Source organism: Diuraphis noxia, unplaced genomic scaffold, assembly GCF_037042655.1.
Source record: "Diuraphis noxia isolate RWA-SAM2 unplaced genomic scaffold, SU_Dnox_SAM2 contig0005, whole genome shotgun sequence".
NCBI lineage: Eukaryota > Metazoa > Arthropoda > Insecta > Hemiptera > Aphididae > Diuraphis > Diuraphis noxia.
The window spans coordinates 14618226-14641873 of record NW_028301715.1 but is presented as its reverse complement, the minus strand read 5'-3'; the positions used below and the strand labels follow the sequence as shown (position 1 = coordinate 14641873).

General features: G+C 35.6%; 1 protein-coding gene across 2 annotated transcripts in view; it reads left to right on the top strand.

Moving 5' to 3' along the window:
• Positions 1-23648, top strand: part of Shrm (shroom) — a 180115-nt gene that overhangs the window by 75996 nt on the left and 80471 nt on the right. Inside the window, exon 1 of one of the 2 annotated variants that reach the window (XM_089228382.1) lies at positions 4538-4810. The exons of the other annotated variant lie outside the window; for it this stretch is intronic. The gene's annotated coding sequence lies outside the window, so the exon portion shown is untranslated. Of the gene's footprint in view, positions 1-4537; positions 4811-23648 lie in introns of those variants that run through there. 2 annotated transcript variants of the gene reach the window in all.

The following is a 23648-nucleotide window of genomic DNA, read 5'->3' as shown; positions in this document are numbered from 1 at the left end:
TTTAATGTGATACTGAAGGATGAGGTTTTATACGAAGTAATTTGAAAATGTGGCGCGGGCCAGATAAAAAAGGTATGCGGGCCGCCAGTTGCCCATCCCTGGTATATACGATAGTCGATGGTATATAAATATATTATAGTATATTTTCAATATCATAACATTATCACTATTATCGGACATAATATAATTTATATTATTTACGTCACTGCAACCAAAAATATCGAACGTCTATACAAATTAATCGATATATTCTCTAATATTCTTTATTATATGAAATATTCTTTTATCTTGAAATATTCTCAAATATGCAAAAAAAACTTTTGCCATTATTACACCTGTTTCATGATTCGTAAAGATTTCGAACCCGCATCTGACTGCATAGACTTATAAAAAATATGCAAAAGTATATAATTCCGGGCTCTATATATAAGTATTGTAGGAGAATATATAAAATCAATATCAAAAAAAATAAATTACCATGTGTCAATTATTGTGGTATTCGAGTATGTGGGACTATGTCACTGGAATGAAATTTGTATTTAAAACTTGAACTGAAAATGTTTCCATTTAGAAATTTTCAAAATTACAATAATTTTAAATATTAAAAATACTAAAATAGTACTTGCTTATTAAAGTAGCGGATTTTAAATTTTTAAGATACAGAAAAACATTATTTTTAATTGTTATAATAACAATGTTATCGTTATGTATATTATTGTATTATAGGAATTAAAATATTCGAATTACAAAATTATAATTACACTGTGATAATAATGTAAGACTGTAGGAGCATTTCACATTACTTGCGAACTGCGGTTATGAATTTTAATGTTTCGTCCTAATTCTCATTAATTAATATGAAATGGCTCTGTTATAACAGGACGCATAACACGAATTGTCTATGCGTTACAATATACACCAATTATTACTCCAGAGAACCACGGTCCACAATAACTTTAAAACCCACTTTAATCAGTGCGTAATAGAGTAAGCCATAAAATCCATTACGTCATATCTTCGAAATAATAATTATTTACAATCATAAATCTATTGTGATAATATAATATCATAATTCACAACATTCTATGCGGGATACGATAATGGTTCTGTCATTTTTGATTTTTTTCGAAAGCATAATTTTTCATTGAACATAATAAAATACATATTATATATGTATGTACTATGTATATTCAATTTAAGTCAATCAAATATTACGGTTGCTTTGAATATATCACATGGTTTATAGTTATAGCATTTTTATAGTTATTTTTCGTAGATTTTTAATCATAGACACACTAAATCTAAATGTACCACCCAATGATATACATTTTTATAAATTTAGTATATATTATTGTATAGATTAATATTAAATATCATTATGAATGGTATACATTCATTATTCATAGATCCAACCTAAGTATTTAAAAAACATGAGTTCCGATTTACATTTATACTCAACCAATTTCTAATTTAAAATACAATAATATTAATAATAATACATTATCCAGTTATCTTTGTAGAACGAAACTCAATCCAGACATTATAAGCCCGTCATTTATTAAAATATAAAATGGTAAAACACTGCACACATAGATATATTATATATTTATATATATAGCTAATATCTGTCGAAGTAGGTATACTAACTGTTTTTACATCACTCTCACACGCGTAGTCACATTCAGCGATTTATATTAAAATATATTATTATATATCTATACATAATTTTGGCTGACGTCTGGTCAGTAATTTCTGGCATCTATTCAGTGTTCACTATGAAAATCGTCTAGTGATTCTCTGTGGCCTGTGTAATCCTCTCGATATATTTTACTCAAAAATCATTTCCATTTGGCGATGTCAGTGATTTCAATGATTGTTTCCTCTATATACCTTTATGTATGATCACGATAGTGCAGTCACCGGTATGATTCAACAATCGGTATCAGTCATAAGCTCATAACTCGACCATAATATAATAATATAATATACCTATTGTTGTATCAATGTGGGTATGATTATGGAATTAATTATAATATCGTCAACAGTTAATATCCATTATCGTTAAGAAAAAACAGCATGGAACAGTAGTTGTAAATATAAAGGTTTTAACTCGTCTCAAAATAATTGAGATTTATGAATCAGTCACACATGTACAGAGTATTAAATAAAATAAACTGTATTGTAAATGTTTTAGTCAATTGAAACATTTGAAACCAATCAAGTATACGTGACCTCCCTCGAACCGTTGTTTTCTATTTCTTTATGGCTACGCATTAAAGTGTATTATTTTTACTATAGGTGTATTATAGAAATACCAGATTAGTAAATTATTATATCATAATATACTATATACAATATACATACTCGGGCATTTTTATATATTATAATATTATATTATGTATATTATTGTTTTGTTCTTACACATTTTATTGTCATCTATGTTATATCTAGTATACATTTTATTTCTATTTCTTATCGCAGTATATTATAATAATTTATATTTGAACTAATGGAATAGAAAGTTTGAAAAATAGTCATGTTTTGTTGTGATAGTGTCGATTGCCGTAAAACGAGTCAGAATCAGTTATTGGTTTTGTTACATATACGAACTATGTTGCTTAATTATATTTAAGTATTAAGTGTATCAATTTTTATGGACTAGGAGAAAAACCCGAATTTCTTTACCATTAGACGTTGACCTATAAAAGTATAAAGTATACCAACTATAGTATATTTTGTATTTGTTAAGTTTTGTATTAAATCCGGAATAAATATAATTTCCTTCAATAATTTTAAATGCTTTATAAGTCAATTGCCTCAGTTACTCTATAATATGTTTTACTTTTATACATTTTATATGATGTAGATGCTGTAATAATACTACTTAATGCTAAATCGCTAAATCATACCAATTGCAATTTGTAATTACTTAGAGTTATATATTTTATATTTTTAAACTATTTAAAAAAAAAACTATTCTTCCTTTGTAATTTATTATTGGAAATAACAATATTATTATTATTTTAATAGACCATAAAAAAACCTATCTTGAAGTTATTTATTTTAATAGTGCATAAAAGTAAAATTAACGTTTGAATAAATGTTTACGATTAGTAAACATTTAGTACATTTGGAATACAATGTGAGGATTAATGAATATTTATTTTTTATACATTTTATTCGAACGGCTGCGGAGAAGTATATGTATTGGGGTGATTAAAAAAAAAATATTTAGTTCAATTTTTGTATTAATATAATATAGTACAGAACCCATAAAATTTATTGATGTGATGATGACGTTAAAAATATTATTTACACTGAAATAGCTCATTTTCTATCCAGACGAAAACGTCCTTGCAATTAAATTATTTTGATACGTTATACACAACCATCATAATATATAGTCGACAGAATATAGATACCTGCCACAGATTTTAAGGATTTAAAATATTTCCGCCAAAGACCTTTCATCCTTTCTATCTAAGTGCTTTTCTTACAAAAAATCAAAGAGTATCCTATAATTAGAAATACGCGGTATCGGATATAGATTTTTAGAGGTTTCTTCTAACCGGAATAGTCCAATTATATAAATGTATTTGTATTTATCGTCTATGCATTCTAGGGTCAAGCCTATATAATATTTTATGAAATTAAATTCTAATTTCTAAACTGAACGTACATGGTTCCAGTGTATTCCTATTTTAGTACATATTTCAAAGAAAAAGTTTAAAATACTCAAAACTGAAAATCGCATCGTCTACATTGCAACGCTGCAGGTGTTTCTACTTGTGTATTATATGGATATATAACATCCCGAAAATAAAGAGCATGAAAAATAACGATGGGACCACCATGGAATTTTCTTTAGGCCCACCCGCGTTTGATCACAAAATAAAACGAAAACATTTACTTTAAATTTTTTTTACTTGAAAACGCATTAGGTATCCAACAAAATATTTTATACGGATTTGTTGTATTCTTCTAAACTATTCGTTGTACTCTTTCTGATATCGGTATAACCGAGTAAACTAGCTTATCAAAAGGGTAGTCCACCCGAAGAGTCTTCGCGGATACGGCGATTGCAGTGTATATCTACAAGATTTTTGTCGCGCAGGCTGTGCTCGCTGGGTGGTGGGTGGGTGAAGGGTCAGTCTAGGTCGACCGCAAGGCCGAACGATCCCGACCTGTGAGCGTAAACACCTCGACGGCGGTGGTGATATTTGCGAGGTGCGCGCACACGCATTCACCGCTCACCACCATCGAGTGCGCGCGCTCACAACAGGTATTCAACAGCTATAATGTTATGTATAAACGTATAGTAAATAATAATAATATTATTATAATGGTGCGGGGGCACATGCCGCCGTTTCACGTATGCCATTCGGCCGAAGCGAGTCCACATACGTACGCGCGCGCGCACCCACCACCATCACCATCACCACCGTATCGCGCGGCGCGCGCGCACACACACGCACACATATGCGCGCGTTTGAAACGAGCAACGCGACAACGACGGCACCGTCGCAGTCAGTTTCGTTACGAACGCCGATACGTCCGGCACGTCGTATTGCACGTCGTCGTCATCATCGTAGTAGTCGTCAATCGCCCTGCGCGAACCGGTTGCCGTCCATCCGCCCATCACCTGTGTTGCGTTCGCGATCCGTGTTCATATGCGACCGTTGCACATACAATAATTACCATATCGTCGCCGCGCGTGTTTTGAGTGCGCGAATAAAGGATATAATATTTTAGAGTGCCTGCCTTATATTGGATAACCCACCGCCGCACCATGGACGGCCGCTGACTTCAGGTGAGCGAAGTTTTTTATTCGATCCTTGTCGATTTTCGATAGTCATTGGTGAATTCGATTGCGATCGATATCGTTTACCAAAGTCCCATTGACTGGCAGGTCTGCAGATTAGTCGGTCGGTCGGGGTCGGTAGACTGTGTATACATTTTAATATAGAATTAGTCTAGCTGCCGGCACGCGCGCGCCCATTAAACTATCATTTTCTCCTTCGTCTTCTCGTCCCGTTTCGCCTAATAACCGCATTCCTCATCCGACTTGCATACGTCCGCCGCGGTCACCGCCTCGAGATCTGTTCGAACAACGGAATCCTTTGAGTAGCGTACGTGTGTGTGTGTGTGTGCCGGAGCGACTACACATTACGATCCCGACGATCGCGAATTTTATGCCAAAATCGATTAGTCACACGAAACGATAAATGACGATACGTTATGTGTTAAAATCTCCAGACAATGACGCACATTGTTTTCGTAACCTTCTCCTAAGGAGAATTATCGAAACACGTCGTTTCATCAATATTTAAGTACGTGTGTACATTATTATTCTGTAGAATGTGCGTACCTATATAATACTAGCATATGTATGTATATACATATTATACCGCAGTCGTTTGTATATGGGATTTTATTATTTTAATAACGAAATAGGTAACGAAATTGCCGTTCGGACGACATAATAATTTGTCCAATTTAATACAATACCTTACAGATTTATTTGTTTTATTCTGCAGCGTTATGCACTTGGTAACCTTCACATGTGTAAAAATAATATTATCCACTTGGCAGTCGCTTGAGTCCTGACTGTGCGGTGTCATCTGTCGATTTTGGAGAATGTGAATCCGATGATGTGTGTGTGTGTGTGTGTGAGTGCATTGTTTTCGTTTAGGTCAGTCTATCGGCTAGACTATAAATGTATTATCTTGTACAGTTGTACCATGCATATTATACTATGTACGAATGCCGTTGAGCGTGGCGAATATGAAATAATTAATTTAATCGACATCGCAAAGCCTCGTCGGACTTGCTGGCGCAAGTGACGGACACGTCACGTCTTACAATAGAATTCCCCTCTGCTTAGATAGTGTACAGCAACTATAACTGTGTAACACAGCTGTACTATTTTAATTCGAGTTTATATAGTAATATACTAATATGTAATCACTAATAATATAACAGCCCGTGATGAGTAACAATTCTTTCTGCTTTTATAAATTGATGTCTCGTCAGTCGTCAATGAACGAAAAACTCATTTCAAAATCGACTTATTTCATTTATCGCAGTGATGTTGGTGTGCTAGTAGTGCGTGTGTGTCGAAATTATTATTCACGACACGTTCGCACGTGTATAAAATTAGTAGCATTGCGTGTATCGTACTCTCATCGTTAGGTGGATAGGTGTATGGTGGTAGGGAGAGGGGAGGAGTTCAAAAAAATAATAAAGCAAATCGAAACACATCGATCATGCTCATGCATTATTTGGTATCTGAAGAATGTACATTGACCGTTTGCGCTACGTTCAAGAGATTGGTCTGTAGTTTCAGTCCACGTTAGTTACCATATAAAATACTACATTGGTCACTCTTTAGAAATTAAGAAGATAAAAACAAATATTTATTTTTTCCCTTTTTGCTCTCTTCGGGAATATTATTGTTGTCGATCTCTGCAGTGATAATTGTAGGTACCGTTCTGTGAAAAATTAATATCTCACCACATTGAACCTTCGATAGTGCTGTGCTCGACTACGTGGCTGTATACGATTGGATAATACCCTGGATAATATTTTGAGATTCCAGAGAGTCTACCGAGTCCTACAGGGTCGACCGTGTCAATTGTTGCGGCGATCCTTTTTTCTTTCTTCTGCACTCCTTCTACGCCTCCCATCTACCCAACAGCTCCTTTTCTGATTGTTCCGCCGATTCAATAGCTCTAAATTCCTTCTTGCTTTGTGTATTGGTATTGGCATATTCAAATACCGACCGTATCGATAGAGAAAGAGAGATCGTGCTCGTGCAGAGATCACGGGGTGCATACACCCTCTCCCGCTAACAACAACCATCCTAACATACATCCCGAACCAACGTGAACACATCCGTCACCTCATTCTATATATATACCTACAAAATGGTTTCATATTCTATTATGGTTTTCATTTCATATGAATCACAGGAAACCAATTTTATTAATTGTTAAAAAATACTTATCATTATATACGCGATAAGCTCTATACTTGAGCTTTTAACATCCTTTGCGCGACGTAATTTGATATTGCTATAATTTATAATGTGTACAGAGTTTCGATACATCCGTCGACGATTGATTCGTCCGCGTATATATTTATGTACGAACAGAGCAAGAACGCAACGGTGTTGTGGTATGGACGTGCATCCCCGTCGACTGGTTCCTGTCTATTGTTTATAGTAAGCCGACTCGGATGTCAAGACTGTAAGATAGTACCTAGTTTATAATAATGTACATCTTATGGTAGTATACTCAATATATATATATACACTAATGGAAATTTCTTTACATAATATTCAGTATATACACCGACCGCTGCCATCGCGAGGCTTATGGCTGTGGTTTGCCATCAGATACCTGTCTAAAACCCTATGGAACGCGTCCTGACCACTAAATTCCTGGTCACGAGCCAACAGTATTTTTTTTTTTCGGTTTGCAATAACAATGTCACACTGCACCATAATATACCTAATATATCTTGTGCAACTCGAGACATTGTGCAATGCATAAGATTTTTGGCAAACAATCGTCTCGTCGATGTCTTGTGTAAACTTTACGTTCGTTACTTCGAATCGTTAATTATTATAATATTGACCGGTTATTGCACGTTTTTAACGGAACGCAACCCGTAAAATAATATTTCGATATTCGGATTTTTCAATTAACCAGTCGTGCGTTAACCTCGTTCAATTGATTCATTTAAAAGAGGAATATAAAAATATATAGTTATGATGTGTACCGGTTCAAGGTCGTTGGCATTCGGACTGGCTGGTGGTAATCTATCAACGGCCGCCGCCGCCGCCGCCGTAGCTACTATATTTTTAATCTGGTTTCTCGAGAAAGCAGAATCTTCCTCCAGACAAGGTCGCGTATTAACGTGATTTACATACATTATTCATTAGAATAGATATTTTTTTTTTGGTTTATTAAATTGCTACTCTTGTTGTTACTTATCAAGTCCCCATCTGATGGTCGAATCCAAGTTTTTGGTAGGTATAAGGCCGTAATAACCACCGGGTGTGCATAGTGCGATTATGTTATACTATACGAGGGTGAAATTTCTTGTTCGACGTTAATGCGTATCGTGTCATCGTGGTCACTCGGTAGGCGCAGATGTTAGCCCTCACATATAGCTGACGTCCGCCAGCGCATGCCTAACATCTGCCAGATCAGCTGCGTGACGACGACAACCGTACGTGTATTTTATGCTTGGTACTTATTTTAAACCAAGCACACATTTCTAACTCAACCAGAACTACGCTATATTGGTCTAGACTCACCCCGCTTTGATATCATTATCTGATGTTGTATACATAAAATATTATTATAGGTGTCTCTGGCTTTTTTCAATATATTTATCAAACATCTGATATAACATGCGAGAGAGCTTAAAAATAATTGTCTTTTCACCGTGTGGAATGTTGATGGTATCGACTCAGTCTTATAGAACATATTTTCAAAGGTGATGATATCTGCTTTTGCTGCCATATTGTGCTCGGTCGTATAGAACTATACCTATTTTCTATTTTTCTTTTATTCCGGATAATGGATATAGATATATATGATGCAGTTTATGATAAGTGTAAAATTTGCGATGGAAATAATATTATTACATTAAATTATAGTACTTCTGCGGTGCAGGCTGGCTGAGCGTGCCGCTGCAGCAGATCAGATGATAGTTTTGATAAACCCGAATGTGGCGCGTGCTGTATACACTTATTTGCGTAATTTTCGCAGGTGCCAGGTGCTGCATGATAAAATTATTGTTTTGCTTGGTCGGCACAGATAGATTAAAACAATGACCACTGTACTTCTGCTGCTTGAATACAATATATGCGGTAATGCCCACTCATCACGACCTTTTATCTTTACGACCTGTAGATGTAAAGACTATTCGTCGTGATTGAGTTCGGTGATGTCTTTAATGACTCGAGATAGCTTTTTGAAAATTTATTTTTAGTGGATGCGTTGTAAATTTTTGCATGTCCCGTTATATATAATCGATCATAGCTCACTGAGCCTCACTGTAGTCCATTGTCTGAGAGTTCGTATACAGTGATTATGGTCAAAGTTTATAATCTGTTGGAAAACGTATAGTAACACGCCTATGTTCGCTACTCACTACAGAAACTGTCACGCGAGTCGAGCCATATACAGTTTCTTCTTCTTCTTTGTACTTCGCGCTAGCCGCGAACTCGTATAAGTGTAGTGCACCTGTTGCCCCGGATATTGTACTGAAACTTCGTGACTTGAAAGTGAGGGTAGATTAATTGACTGTCGAGTGTATATCCTCCGATTGTCTCTTCATCCGTTTATTAATTTATGAAATTTGTTTACCAAATAGACTGACCGCAACTTTCTTCTACACGACCTTTTGTACCTGAACAATTTCATGAAAATATATTTGCACCACGACACTTCTGCGTCAGTCGTATCACTTCGGCTGCCATATTCGTTATCAATATTTACATATATTACTATCATGGCATTTATTGTGAATGTCATTTCATCGTCCTTGAGTATTAGTATTCTATTCGTGTTCTGTCGTATCAAACTATAGTGGTGAAAATTGAACGTTATCCAATCGGTACTTACCTGTTATCAGCGACTGCTGCAAAACGTAAGGACGGGGTATGGACTATAAATTGCACTTAAAAACACTGCCGAGTGAATTGATAACAATAATATAAATGAGAGTTTATTATATACTAATAATATATATATAGTGTATGATTTACGATTCGCAGTACCTAATGTATGTCCCTAAAGCTAGTTAATAGAGCATGAGAAAACCTTGAGCCAAGCGTTCGCGCTTATCCATATTATATACATATTATATTAATGTATTATATTATTTCACAAGTTCGATTTGCATGGCGCACTATCGAAGTTGTTATTATTATTCAATAATAATAATAATAATATTCTGCAGGTGCATTGTCTTTGGATCTAGTGTTTCGATAATCAGGTTTTCAATAAATACATAATAATATATATGTATTATGTATAATGTAAATTATACGTCATACCTACAACTAAGATATTATATTATTATTCTGTAAGTATACGCGTTTATCGCCAATCGAGATTTTCAATCGTATGTCAATATTTGATTTTTGATCTTCTAACCTTCTCTAGGTCCGCCATAATACGTATAGTATATTATAATGATCGCGAGCGCTCGTGACGCAGCGTATTTAAAACACAATATATACTACAATAGGTTTTGCAATATTATATTATGACCCGGAGAAAAATGACAACGGTCACAGCGTAGATACCAGCTATATAACGTGAATCAACGATGTAGGCATACCGCGGTTTTCGGTGTAGGTACTACGTGTCACCTGTCGGAATTATATAATAATAATAATAATAATATTTTCCTTGACGTCTTGTAATCGCGGTCCTGGTGTATTGTATAAACAGCAGCTATTATCATATTATATACCAACCAATATTTAAACATATACCCACTCGTTGTCGCGGAAACGGGTCATGATGGAAACGCCGCGAATGTCCGCCCAGAACCGGTCTGGCGTATTATATTATATATTACGTGTAGTATCATAGTTTACATGTATACTATAGAAGGGAGGAAAAATCGTTTGATTCGCGCGATTTGCGCCGCAAATCGAATTTCGTGTCTACTTGATGTTAACGTATTCCACGCTGCAACCTTGACTTATGTATGTGACAAACCAGTACCTCGGTAAAGGTATACGCGGCGCGGACTTTGCTGCAGCGTTCCTATATATGTATGTACTCAACATTTATAAGCGCTTCATGATGTATATAATATAGCAACGTATTCCGGGGGGGAGGGGGGGAGGAAAGAACGGTACGCGTGGCCTGCAGATTATGTCGTCTTCCTGATAACAAGACGCACGGTTTATTAACATTGACATTTAATAATAATGGTAATAATAGTACGGGATAAGTTCAAAGACCTACAGCTACAGTACGGAAAAACGATTATTATTGTTGGATCGATATTTTTTTATTCCATTTCTATAGTTCTCTTATCTTCGGTGGGCATAAAATATAAACCTATACATTCGCCGCAGTTCCCGGTGGCAAACTAGTTTTCGAACAGAATCTAACGGCTCCGCTACTGTTCCAATGATCTTACGTCCTGGCTGCAGAATCCTGGCCGGTATACATCCACATTAATACCGATAGAATAAATAAATAAATACTTGCAGGTATAAAACGCCAACGCGCTGCCGTTTAGTCGTTAGGTCCATGCATATAAATATAAGTATATAACATATATAAGTTGTCCTGCAGGTGGTTGTAGTCGTGGAATGCGTCTTGTTTTTGAAACGGATGTATAATTGAAATCCATCATCTTCCCGTGAGTGGTGGACAGCCCTAATGGTCTATTGAGGTCGAAGGTGTTTTTTCTTCAATGCAACATAATGTACGTTCAACGTCACTTAAACTCCGCCGCGAGATGGTATTCTAAAAACGCGGGTGTAATACTACCATTCGATTCTTGCATATTTTCCAGTCTTTAAAGATACCATAAATAATAATTTTAATTTTTCTTCCAATTATTTATTTTTGTTACAATGTATCAGTGATAACTGAATAATACATTTTTCAACATTCAAAACAATTATTCCGAAAACAAAAGTTGAATGTTTACATTGCAAGAGTTTGCACATGGATTTTTTGTTGAATTGAGGTAGACAACACGAAATTCTATTATAGGGTAAAAATGAGGTCTGTGTGCATACCAAGTGTTACGAGATTCTTATAGGCTATATAAGTTATAGCATAGATAGTACCTATAGCGTAGGCGCTACTTAAACCCGTTAAAAATCCAGTAAGTACAATACCAATACTTCATTTTATTTTAACTACCTGAGCGGAGACCAGATTATCCGAATTACGCTGTAGGATATACGTACGACTCGTTGTACATTTATAATACGTGTACTGTACGTTCTTCATAATCGTTTATGCTAATCACCGCCGTCGTCCACTAGTATAGTATATTATTTATTTACACTGGTGCATAGAATGTCGTTATTATAATATAATATTATTATACGTCTGTTCGACGGCGAGTGTAAGCGTTTGGTATATTATGCTTAAAAACAACGGTCCACCGATATCAGACAGTAGGTGTATGAGTACACAATACACGTGACAAAAGCAGTCACGATTTCACCTCGACCGGTATAATAATATGTGTATAAACGTTATATTATATCGCACACAAATATTTATTATTATTGTACATTTAACGCTGTCACTTTTAAAATATAATTTTTTTTTTTTAATGTATTTATTTTTGTTCACCGCCTCGCGGACGCGCTAATAACGATAATATAATAGATTATGTATGACCTGTCCGGTGACGAAGACGCTAAACGAACGACGTCTTGCAGTACCCCATAGTCCGACGCACACGGATGCTCAGGATGCAATCGTGAAAATGTTCGTACAGGGTGATCTGGTCGACACTCGCCATCATGCACGTGTTTGGGTACTGGCTGTATACTATAATAGCTGCAGTTGTGTTTCATACGTCACTTGTATATCGAGAAACCATTGCAATAGCGTGCCTGTATCGTTTTCTCATTTGTCATCGGTCTCGCACGACTTCTATATTATTACTTATTATATTATTATCATTATCATTATATTATTGTCCGGAATCGTTTTTGTGTGTATTTGTGCTTTCCAGTCGTGCTCCATCGTTACACGGAGGTACACACTGCCACGGCGCGCGGCGCCGCTCTGTCGTGATTGCAAAAAAATAATTCCTTGTTACACTTGAACAAATACTCGCCCGAAATTCCCGCGGGGGTGCTATACCACCGATATTATTATAACGACGTCGCATGGCAATCATTTTGTGGTTATATTATTATTATATTGTCGTCTTCGTCACAAATCGTTTGTTCGGTATTACATTGTGCATAGAATATAAGCAAAAATGTTAACGTATTTTATTACGTGGTGTGTGACGTGTGTGCAGAGTTCTGTAGGTTATTGCTGGTATGTATGTGCGAGTACACGGGATTGGCACGGACCGAGAATCTGCGGCATCCAAACCGGAATTTCCTTTGTCGGTACGACGATACTTGACGGCGCGTATATATTATAATATAATATTTTATTTTATCATCAATATTATTAACATCAATAGCTGCACACACGCCGCACTAAGTGAGTCATTAGTGATTTTTATTTTTTCTTCCACTTTACGCTCGCGCATTTCGACGCCGGTGTATGAGTCACCGTCGTGAGTCTTAAACTGAATGCAACCGATATTTCACCTTGACTCTGTCACATACAATGTTAATACGTTGTACGATATATTATTTTATAACCATTTCAACAATATGATTTACTGCAGTGGCAGACCCTTAGGGTCCCGACACACGAAGTTGCCACGGGCAAGACCTTTATTTTTATCGAACACAGAAATCCATTATTGTTTATTTTGTCTAGTGCATATACGAACGAAACGAGTATTCTTCGTCGATTAATTTTAACGTTACATTTAAGCCGCACACACTCGAATATCGTATCATAAGATAATGTTATTATATTGAATAAGTACTTTAAATATTTCAAACTCATTTGTATGTACCGCCGCGCACCCTTATCCACACGAGTAATAATATAATAAACCGCTCCTATCACCACGCATCCTTTAAGTAGGAAGAAGAGTGCGACGTCGTTGTTTTGTCCGGTACATTATTCCGACCGTTTCATTTAACACGTTAGAATGTACTATAATAATATAATAATTATGTGCAGTACAGCTATTATTTGTTAAGACCGTAGTAAATATTATATGTATCTTTCATTTGGTTTTTGAATTTTGTTGCAATACTGTTTTTATTACCCTGTGGATAGTGCAGTACTGTCCAGTGTACACGGAACACCGAACACTTCACACTGTATCATTGGTATAGTGCCCACAAACGAATATATGTAGTGCGATCGATTTTATGACTTATATACGCTTTTAAAGGTGTTAATTAGGTAGGTACATATCTTTATACACGAGTTGTTGAATTACTGGCTTGCATATATCACTGTGCCCATTACACCTACATTCCGCTTGGCGTTCCGAAACGGGCAATGAGAAATTCGTGATCACTATCCTACGGGTCCTATAATATAAAAATAATTGTAAATATATCTATATTGTGCTAGCGAACCGTTCACCCCTGTCCACCAGCACGTGCTCGGACGGTCGCCTTCAACTGTTTTAACAACCATATTATATATATAAACAATACCCACCATATGTCCATATTATTTACGAGGCGCCATCCATTTAAGTCATAAGATCCATATACAATACAATATAGTACTCGCAGGTCGCTGCAGCCGTAGTAATATAAATATATAATATGTAACGCGTCATATAATACACATGAGTTTTATATATACTGCGCTGTGGATAGTCCTCCTGAGAAACGACTCGCGAAGGAGAAAAAAAAATCTCGTCCAACAATAGAATCGTGTGTGCGGAATCGTCGTCTTACTCTCATACCTGCAGTGACAGGACGTTGTCAAGTGGTGGAGCACTGCAGTAGGTACTGTGAATTTTAGTGTTTTAAAGCAACTTAGCAATGACCACGGCAAAGCGTCGTGTGCACTAGATTATATTATATGTATATATACTATGAAGGTAGATACAATACGCTCGCATACCTCCCCTCCCCGATCAGAGTTTTTTTTATTCTTGTTCTTCGTACCCGCCGTCTGGCAGTGATGATTTCAAGAGCAAAAACAACGTTGTTCGGTATGAGTCTTTCCACATAAATGTATTCGGTACAATATACTTGTTGACAAGATATAATTGTATTATATATGACCGTCCGTGTTGTCATTCGCGTCTGTTGTCGCGTATTATTCCGAGTACTGCCGTGGGAGGTGGTGACAGTCGACAGGTGAATGTGCTGTTGGTTATAGCTGAGTTTACCTAGCAATATAAATAATATCTAATAATATCGCACGTGAATAAGTCTGGTACATATTTTGCAACATTGCAACCCTGCAATCTGCTGACGCGTTTGTTTCTCCGTTATTAACAGCGATTTCGATCTTAGGAGTTTTCTCCCGTGCGCATGTCATGGCCGACGCGGTCAACGGAAAGCTGGCAGACTTTTATTATTATATTATATTATGAACGTGTAGAGAGGTCGTCTGTGGTATTTTAATTATAGGTTCGCATGTGTTATGGTCGCGTAGTTTCATAGTTTCAGGTATACTTAAGATTCTTCGACTATGACCGACCAACCGCCGCAGTATTATAGTGATTCGAGTCTTTGACTTATGGATCCTTGACATTACAGGATGTTATTTACGCTGAGCATGGACTTAGGGATACTATACTTCTATTATAATATATTATTTTTCATACGAGCTTTTGTTATTATCTGTTAGACGGCTGTCACGACCGCGGTAGTTGTTGTGTGATAGTCGGTATGTAAAGGTATACCGACCGTTTCTCACGTCGTATGTATCATATTGTTGTAGTTTGGTGCTATTGTCGTCAGCTGATCACGATTTTGGGTCGTTCCGGCTGCACTAACCGATTTAGTGATCATTTGTTCGAGCGCGCGCGGAGTAGCGTTTATGCATATAATAACTGCGAGTGGTAACGAGGCAGTATATTGATGCTTATTGCTGCTTTGCGTCTTTTTTACTATATCTCTCTTTCCCTCTTTTTAAATATTTAATTAGATATGTAATATGTATTATTTATCATTTGAGTTATCGATAATGTTTTTACACCATCTTTTGAATAGCTGTAACCTCGCATCGAAATTGATTATAATATAAATATAAACGATTTCAGTGCGATAGATGGCTCTACTTCGATGACTCTGCACAATAACTCCACGCATCGAACATATTCTGTTTTGTCGTTTGAAATTATAAATTAATTCTGTCATTATAACAATATAAACAATAAAACATTTTTTTTTTTATTCATAGCGATGATAAATTGCAAAAATATAGCTAGCAATGAACTTTCAATTAGTCAAATGATAAAAATATCCAAAAAACGTGAATACAACTCCGAGAAAATTAGTGTTAACCTTTAATTGAATTGTCTTGTATAATATACAAGACGATTCATGTTGGGTACTAAGCTAAAATATGCACAATGCACATTATATACAAGAAAGAACGCGACGCGTGAGAAAATATGTTTGCCACAGTGGGTTTTATTTTTCGACAACAAACACAATACACGTCATGTAAACCATAGTACTACTCTGATGACGATGGTGACAGTGCGCGCATTACATATTAATAATATACTATAGGTACTTTATACAGCAACGTCCGTCCGTCGAGTGTTTTTGCACACTTTTCGCGTTATCATTATACATTATTTTACATGCAAACAGATAGAAAGCGATCGTCAGAGCTCCCATCTCGATAGCCGTACACAGTTAATTATTATTTCTTACTGTTATGGTGCTCTTCTCGGCCCAGTGAGTGGCAACGGACAGACCCGTGACATTTATATATTGTTATCGTGTGTAGGAAAAAAAGAAAGTGAAAATCCGTGAATGGACGTTTTACGTAGGTACACTTACGCATTATATCCTATATATTATGCATACATACAATAATATAATATGGGAGCTAAAAGCACTCGTGTTTAATAATATAATTCATTTCGTTTTGCGGTGTTCCGAAAATGTTATCTCGCTAATTGACGGGCTACATCTTAAAGCTGTAGCGTTGAGTAGCGCGTGCACATAATTATTATAATATTATCATTATAAGCAGGTCCTGTGATATTTATCATTTTATCCGCACGCGGTTTCGCTCTCGCGCGCACCACCACTATTCGCGTCAGTCATTAGCCTGCATCGTTGGGGGCGTTACATTCCGGAACGTACCTACTCGGCCGTTACGGTGGCGTACTACGACTGGGTATCAGTAAAAATCTATGTTATCTTTAAATGTCTCGCACTATTGTGATACGACGCGACCACAGGTCTTCGCACTTATGACATTCTCACTTGATTAGTTGGTACTTTCGATGACCTATACCAGGGATGATGAACCTTTTTTGGGTCTAGACGTCTATAAATGCCAAATTATTGCAATAAAGGGTTTGACAATTTTTCACATGCTTAAAGTTTGTAAAACTATATAGAACATGATAAATATAGTGATAATACAGTAACATATTCAATTTTTATATAATAATATAATATAGAAATATTATAACTTTTAAAATATTTATAATTTATTTTTTGAATTTTTTACAAGAAAGAATCGCATAATGTTTTTCAATTTTAATTTTTCACGTGCCATTGAAATTTGACAAACGTGCCACTTTTGCCACGTGTGCCGTAGGTTCACCATCCCTGCCCTACAGATATATCTGTATCGATATCTGCAAGAGTCGTCTTTGCTTCGGCGAACGGACGATTCAATTCTCCTACGACAGGAGCGGGTAGAATATCCATCGTTTATTAGATGTAAATTATAAATTGTGCAAATAGTTTTATTAATATCGTGATCGCGAGTGTAGACGAGCATCGTGTCGGGGAGCGCACTCGAATTAAAAATTCCTCTCGACTATCGGCCGTGGTACGCGCGTAAATCACTCTTCCGACGTACTGGTGGATGAATGTTTTGAACAATTTCCGTTTCATCTCGTACCACCAAAGTCCTATACCTATTGGTGGTATAATATTTAGGTTAATATATTACTCAGAAACAGATCTCTGCGATAGCTGCACTTGTTTATCTATGTGCATATGGGGACTGGTCCAATGTGTGATCTACCGATAAACGGCTATCTGCGAAAAAAGCGTTGTAGGTACAACGTGTGATCTAGTGATCTACCGATAACAGATAGGTACCTATATTTTAACGAAAATATAATCGCTGTCGCTTACAACGTAGTGATTACGACCCACGACCACATGAAGATAGTGACGAAACTTCAAATGATGAAAATGAAATTCCGGTAGAAAATAACCAACGAAATTATTGAAATAGAATACAGAGACCGTGGTATTTGGTTTGTGTTGTAATAAAACTGAACGTCGATTTTTCATTTAAAAAAAAGGGATCGAAAAACGCTTATACCAATAATAGAAAGAGTCAAAGAGAGGTAGAAATTGGTACAACGATTTACAGCGATCAGCAGCGAGCATATAGTTCTCTGAAGGATCATTGATTTATTTATCAAACTGTAAATCATACTGAAAATTTTGTGGGTCCAAATACTAGAGCTCATACTCAAACAATAGAGTCGTTGTGGAAGTTAGTCAAGTCCTAGTATAATATAAAAGTAAGTGGTGCATCTCCACTATTAGACCGACAACTTAAAGAAGAATGGTGGCGGTCATGCCACCCGATACAAATTAATAGCAAGTTAATTACACACTCGACCAGCCATTTATTGGTAGATCACAGTGATCACACATTAAACCAGCCGTTTATCGGTAGATCACACATTGGACCGGTCCCGTGCATATGTATTGTATATAGTATATACCATATACGAATATACGATTCATATATCATAATTTGCATCGTTTGACTATCATATACGATCGAAATGAGACGATATAACATCATAGTATTCAAAACCCGAAGGAGCTTTATGGTTGAGGGACATTCGATACAGTGGTCGGGGTCTACCGTTTACGCTAGCGGGCAATTTTATTTCTAATCATATTTATGCGTATAATATTTTATTATTATTTATTGCTAATAACTATAATAAGTAATAACAATCATCGTGAGCACAGCGTAGTGTATTATGGTACAACATTCGAATCCCTTGAAAACATGTACAGCCGCCGTACGTGCAGTGCATAATGAAATATTATAATATTTTATATCATATTATTATAATATGGCGTACACCTACCGTATTATGTTATCAGACGATCGCTTTATTGGCTAATGTTTCGAAATAAAAGTTACGGTTAGAAAACAAATCTCATGTCTAACCACTTAACGTCGTCGTACGCGTAAATTATACGAAAATGTGAATGAAAAAATAATCTTAAAATTGAACCGCTGTCCGCTATCGTTCTGCGTCGCACGAAATGTTAATATTATAATTTATAACATATCGTGACGATTCCGTTTTTGATTGGGGAGGGGGGGGGTTGGTAGTGTCCGCATAATATTGTGTGTAGTGTGTACCTACTTGCTGTATATTATGATACAGCACTATAGAAGTATATTATATATTTATATGTATCTCTGTTGCGCGCTATATTTAATATTATTACAGCGACGCTCGTGACCGGTCTTCTCCGCGGCATTTCGCGCACGGACGACCGACGGGCTCCCGGGGCTGGTATATTATAATATACGTTTATGATAATATTATATATATATATATATATATATATCTCGTACGTGTATGTGTATCAGAATATTAATATTATTGCGATATAACAACGATATTTTAATCACTGGACTTACTTCTTCATCCTCTACGTACGCGCGGGTAGGCGTACCTCCGGGGGCCGATTTCGTTATTATAGTTTTTTTTATCATTTTTTTCCCACCACCCGTAGCCGCTGTCTCACGACCCTTCGTATCCAACCACTCCACGTCTTCAACGTTATTAATTAATTTTCAAGAATATTTTATTATATAGGTACCTACCAGAAGTAGCCTATAGGTACACTATAGGTATATTAAAACGTAAGGTTTTTCATGTTCTCGACTCACTCCAAAAATGTATAATGCTATTATAACATCGTTACGGTGTAATGTGACTCACTATTAAGTAGGTATAGACCATATATTTGATGAGTATGCGTCTTGCCGTCAGTATTACGCTGACGTATTGCTGAATCAATGAATTCCTATAATCCTATTCTTAACACGTATATAGTATTCTTAATCGTGTCCCATCGTACTCGAATTGGATACTTACCGATTTCGATAAAACGGCATTTCATCGTGACGCGATTATTTATTAATTATTATATATACAATTATTTCCAATCTGATGGTGTTTCGCGGGGTCAATCGGCTACCATCATGTTATATACCAGCTAACTATCATTGTCAGAGCAGCACATGTATGATGTAATATATCACAAGTGTGACTCATAATATTGTTGTATTATACGCGCCGTAAAAAAAAAACTGGACACAAAAAGCGCACACGTTGACAATATAATGTAGTAATAACAATAATTATAACAGTGTGTCGGGTGCAGGTGACGGTGATTGAATCGAAAAATTAAATTCCTTACGTTCAGAATCGTTTGACCGTAAAATCGTGCACGATATAGCTTCTGTATTGTAATACAATATCATTGCGATGGTTTAATAATATTACCTGCACAACGGGTCGTTCGAAGAGCGAAATCTAATCGCTGCGGAAAAACGCATTGACGATTTATAATATTTGTAAATTTTAATAAACGAATGTGTTGTTGTACTATACACCAAACTCGTTAATGCCCGCGCGTTCATCTCTTTGGTATAAAACCGGCGTGTCTTGTTTATGACACATCAATGGAGGATATCGGGGAGGACGTCAAGTCTGCAGCATGGCGTGTTGTCTCCGTTTTGCATAACATTTAACACAAGCTAATTTAACGTAAAGGAGGATCTTTTTTAATCAGTTATTTTAATATCAGAGTGAATTTTGACAATTATTAAATTTATGGATACCTATACTGAAATTATCCATGACCCCACTTAAGTTGTTTTGTTGATATATTGAACGTTCTGCTGAACGCAAATTTGTCCGTGTTGTACATTTGTAAGACAGAGAAAATAATTCATGACGCGGCCGGTGTGCCGTCATCCTAATGTGTGGAACCCAGTTACGAGCATATTTTAAAATTATGATATTCAAATCTTCCGACTCAGTCGTCGCGTCGCACACCATTATATATTATTATATTATAATACTATGTTATTTTCTCGTCAGCTCATGGTTTTTTTCCTCTCAAGCTCACACCGCGCGTAGGATTGAATATTTACGGTACATTCATAACATTTATAATGTCCCGTACACACGTGTACGGATATGCGGGGGTCAGCGTTTTATGCATTATTTTCATCCTCGAAGGAGAGTTTATATGAAACGATTCAAGTTTTCAGAAGTTCTTCACTTAATCTCGTTGATATTATATGACATTATAATAATAATATGTATAACTACTATAACTTGTGTTGCGTGCTTTATGCGTTATGAAAAAATACCTAAACATTATGTTAATTTCTGCACATATGGGCCAAAACGCAATTATCAGTTGTAATATTACGCGTCATCATTGTGTATTTAAAGATTTTAATGTTATGTATACCATTCATGTGTGTTATTGTATTATAACGGCTTCTGCGGTAAGAGCGTTCTATTATACTCGTGAATGTTTTTTTCTACGTTTTACTGCATCTTGTATATTATGACGAATTGAGTGTGTACTTACCTACTTGAACGGATTTCACTATTTGATTTTGTTCGGAGTTCCACCACAAAAACCCGTGCGTATTTGTTGCACGATGTTGTAAAATTAATGATAATAATGATAGTAATAATATGTAGGTAGGTACAACGTGTAATGGACGTTATTTTTTTCAAACGAAATCGGTACCTACTGACCAATAGCTGGTTTCTCGAACATTGCTGTATCTGCAGCACGTGTCATTCTGTTAGTTTACATTGTAAATATGGATATATTATGTACAACATTTACAATCGTTTTATAGTCAACAAAATAATAATATTATATACCAAACATTTAATTAATTTCAATATAATTTTTTGATACAGTTATTTTTTAATAGACTGCAAGAATCGCGAATTGATTTTTTTGAAGGACCGCTTTAAAAATTCTAGAAGGTGCCATCAAATATTAATTTATAGATGAAGAAAATAAAGATGGAATTTAATAGAAATGAATGAAAACCTTCATTAATTCTGTAATAATAATTTAAGAAACTAATTTCATTCTTAGAGACCCATTGAAATTCTTATTTTTAAAGTTTCAAAAATCTTTACAACCTTCCTATTTTGAGAGCTGTGACTGGCTATTTAGAATTTTTTTAAAACAATTAATTGAATCATTTAACGCTAAATTAGATTGATTCACTTCGACGATTCTCTCCACGGCGTATATATAATTATTATCATTATACAGGATTTTGTTTCGGTCAGTTTTTTGTATTAAAACGCGAGTGGTGAGCATCCCAAAAACTGATAAGAACAACATAATATGTTAAAATAATATTACGATTACATATACATATTTTTTTATATATATCAAAACCCGTTGTGCAATGCGTTAAATATATTACCTATCATTCTCACCACGTGCGCGATGTTGTCGTGACGCGAAAATGAGTGAAAAAAGTATTTCAACCCAATTAGTCGGGTTATGACGATATAATAATATCATAACCGTATATTTATTGTCGTTATACTTATCGTTATTATTACTATTCTTTAGAAGGTATAGGTATATGTAATATACGTGTTTATCGAAGAGGATTCGTGACTTATTCTCCGTTCAGTGCGCGCGCATCTCGGTTTTCGATCTGTCGGATTTATGTAACGACCGTTAATAGCCGGTTCAGTTGTATAGATCATTCGCCCACTCATTCCGGAGCCGCCGCCCGAATAGGATCTATATAATATGTTATATCAGCTGCTTAATATGTACTACACGGTCTTCACGGAAAACGTACACAACCGTCGACCTAATCTGTACTACGTGATTTCGTCGTTGTTTTTACTTTTTCTTTCTGAGCACAGCGAGACGTTCGTAATGTACACATTATACAATTAATATAATATATAATAAAATGTATACATTCAAATTTAAATCGTATAAATCGAAATTTTTTCGAAAATTCCATTGATTCGACTTTTTCATGTAGCTTGTAATATTATCGTAAGCCGCGTCGAAATCGTCGTCGAACGACGTAATATACTTATTTAAATAGGTTACCGGCTTACGTATTAATCTATCATACATTTTTATGTACTATACCCAAGTTAAGTTTTATTTAACGGTTTAGTATACATATATACTTACACTTTACAGCTTTATCAACGCTAAACCGCCATGTGACGTTTATTGTAGGTAAATATTCTATGCGAAATTCAATAAGACTAAAACGTAGTGAAAAAAAATTGTTCTTTCTCTCTCCCTTATGGCTTCAGAAACTATTTTGGTTTGCAATTATTATTATAATAATATGTACACTTAATTGTGTATGAACGTTACAAAAAAGTCATTTTTCGCACGTTCGTCGCAAGTATAAACGCGTGGTTTACATTTATATCTTTAAAATCTTTGGCCAGAACACCATAAATACAATATTGCGTGTCTTCCGTATTTAGGTGTACATACCGCGTAGTTGTATATTTGTGTGAAAATGTCAAAAAACAAAAACCGCCAAGTCGTAATAATATCATAACACGTACCATACCACCAATAACACGCGTATTTATTATGTTTGCAATGAAACACGTGGAGGTCACATTGGACATATAATAATAATAATTATTATTTATATATACATACTGTATTTCGATAAACTTGTGACTATACATCGGCAAAAATAAATTCTAGCGAATACCTAGAGTATTCAGTCGATTTC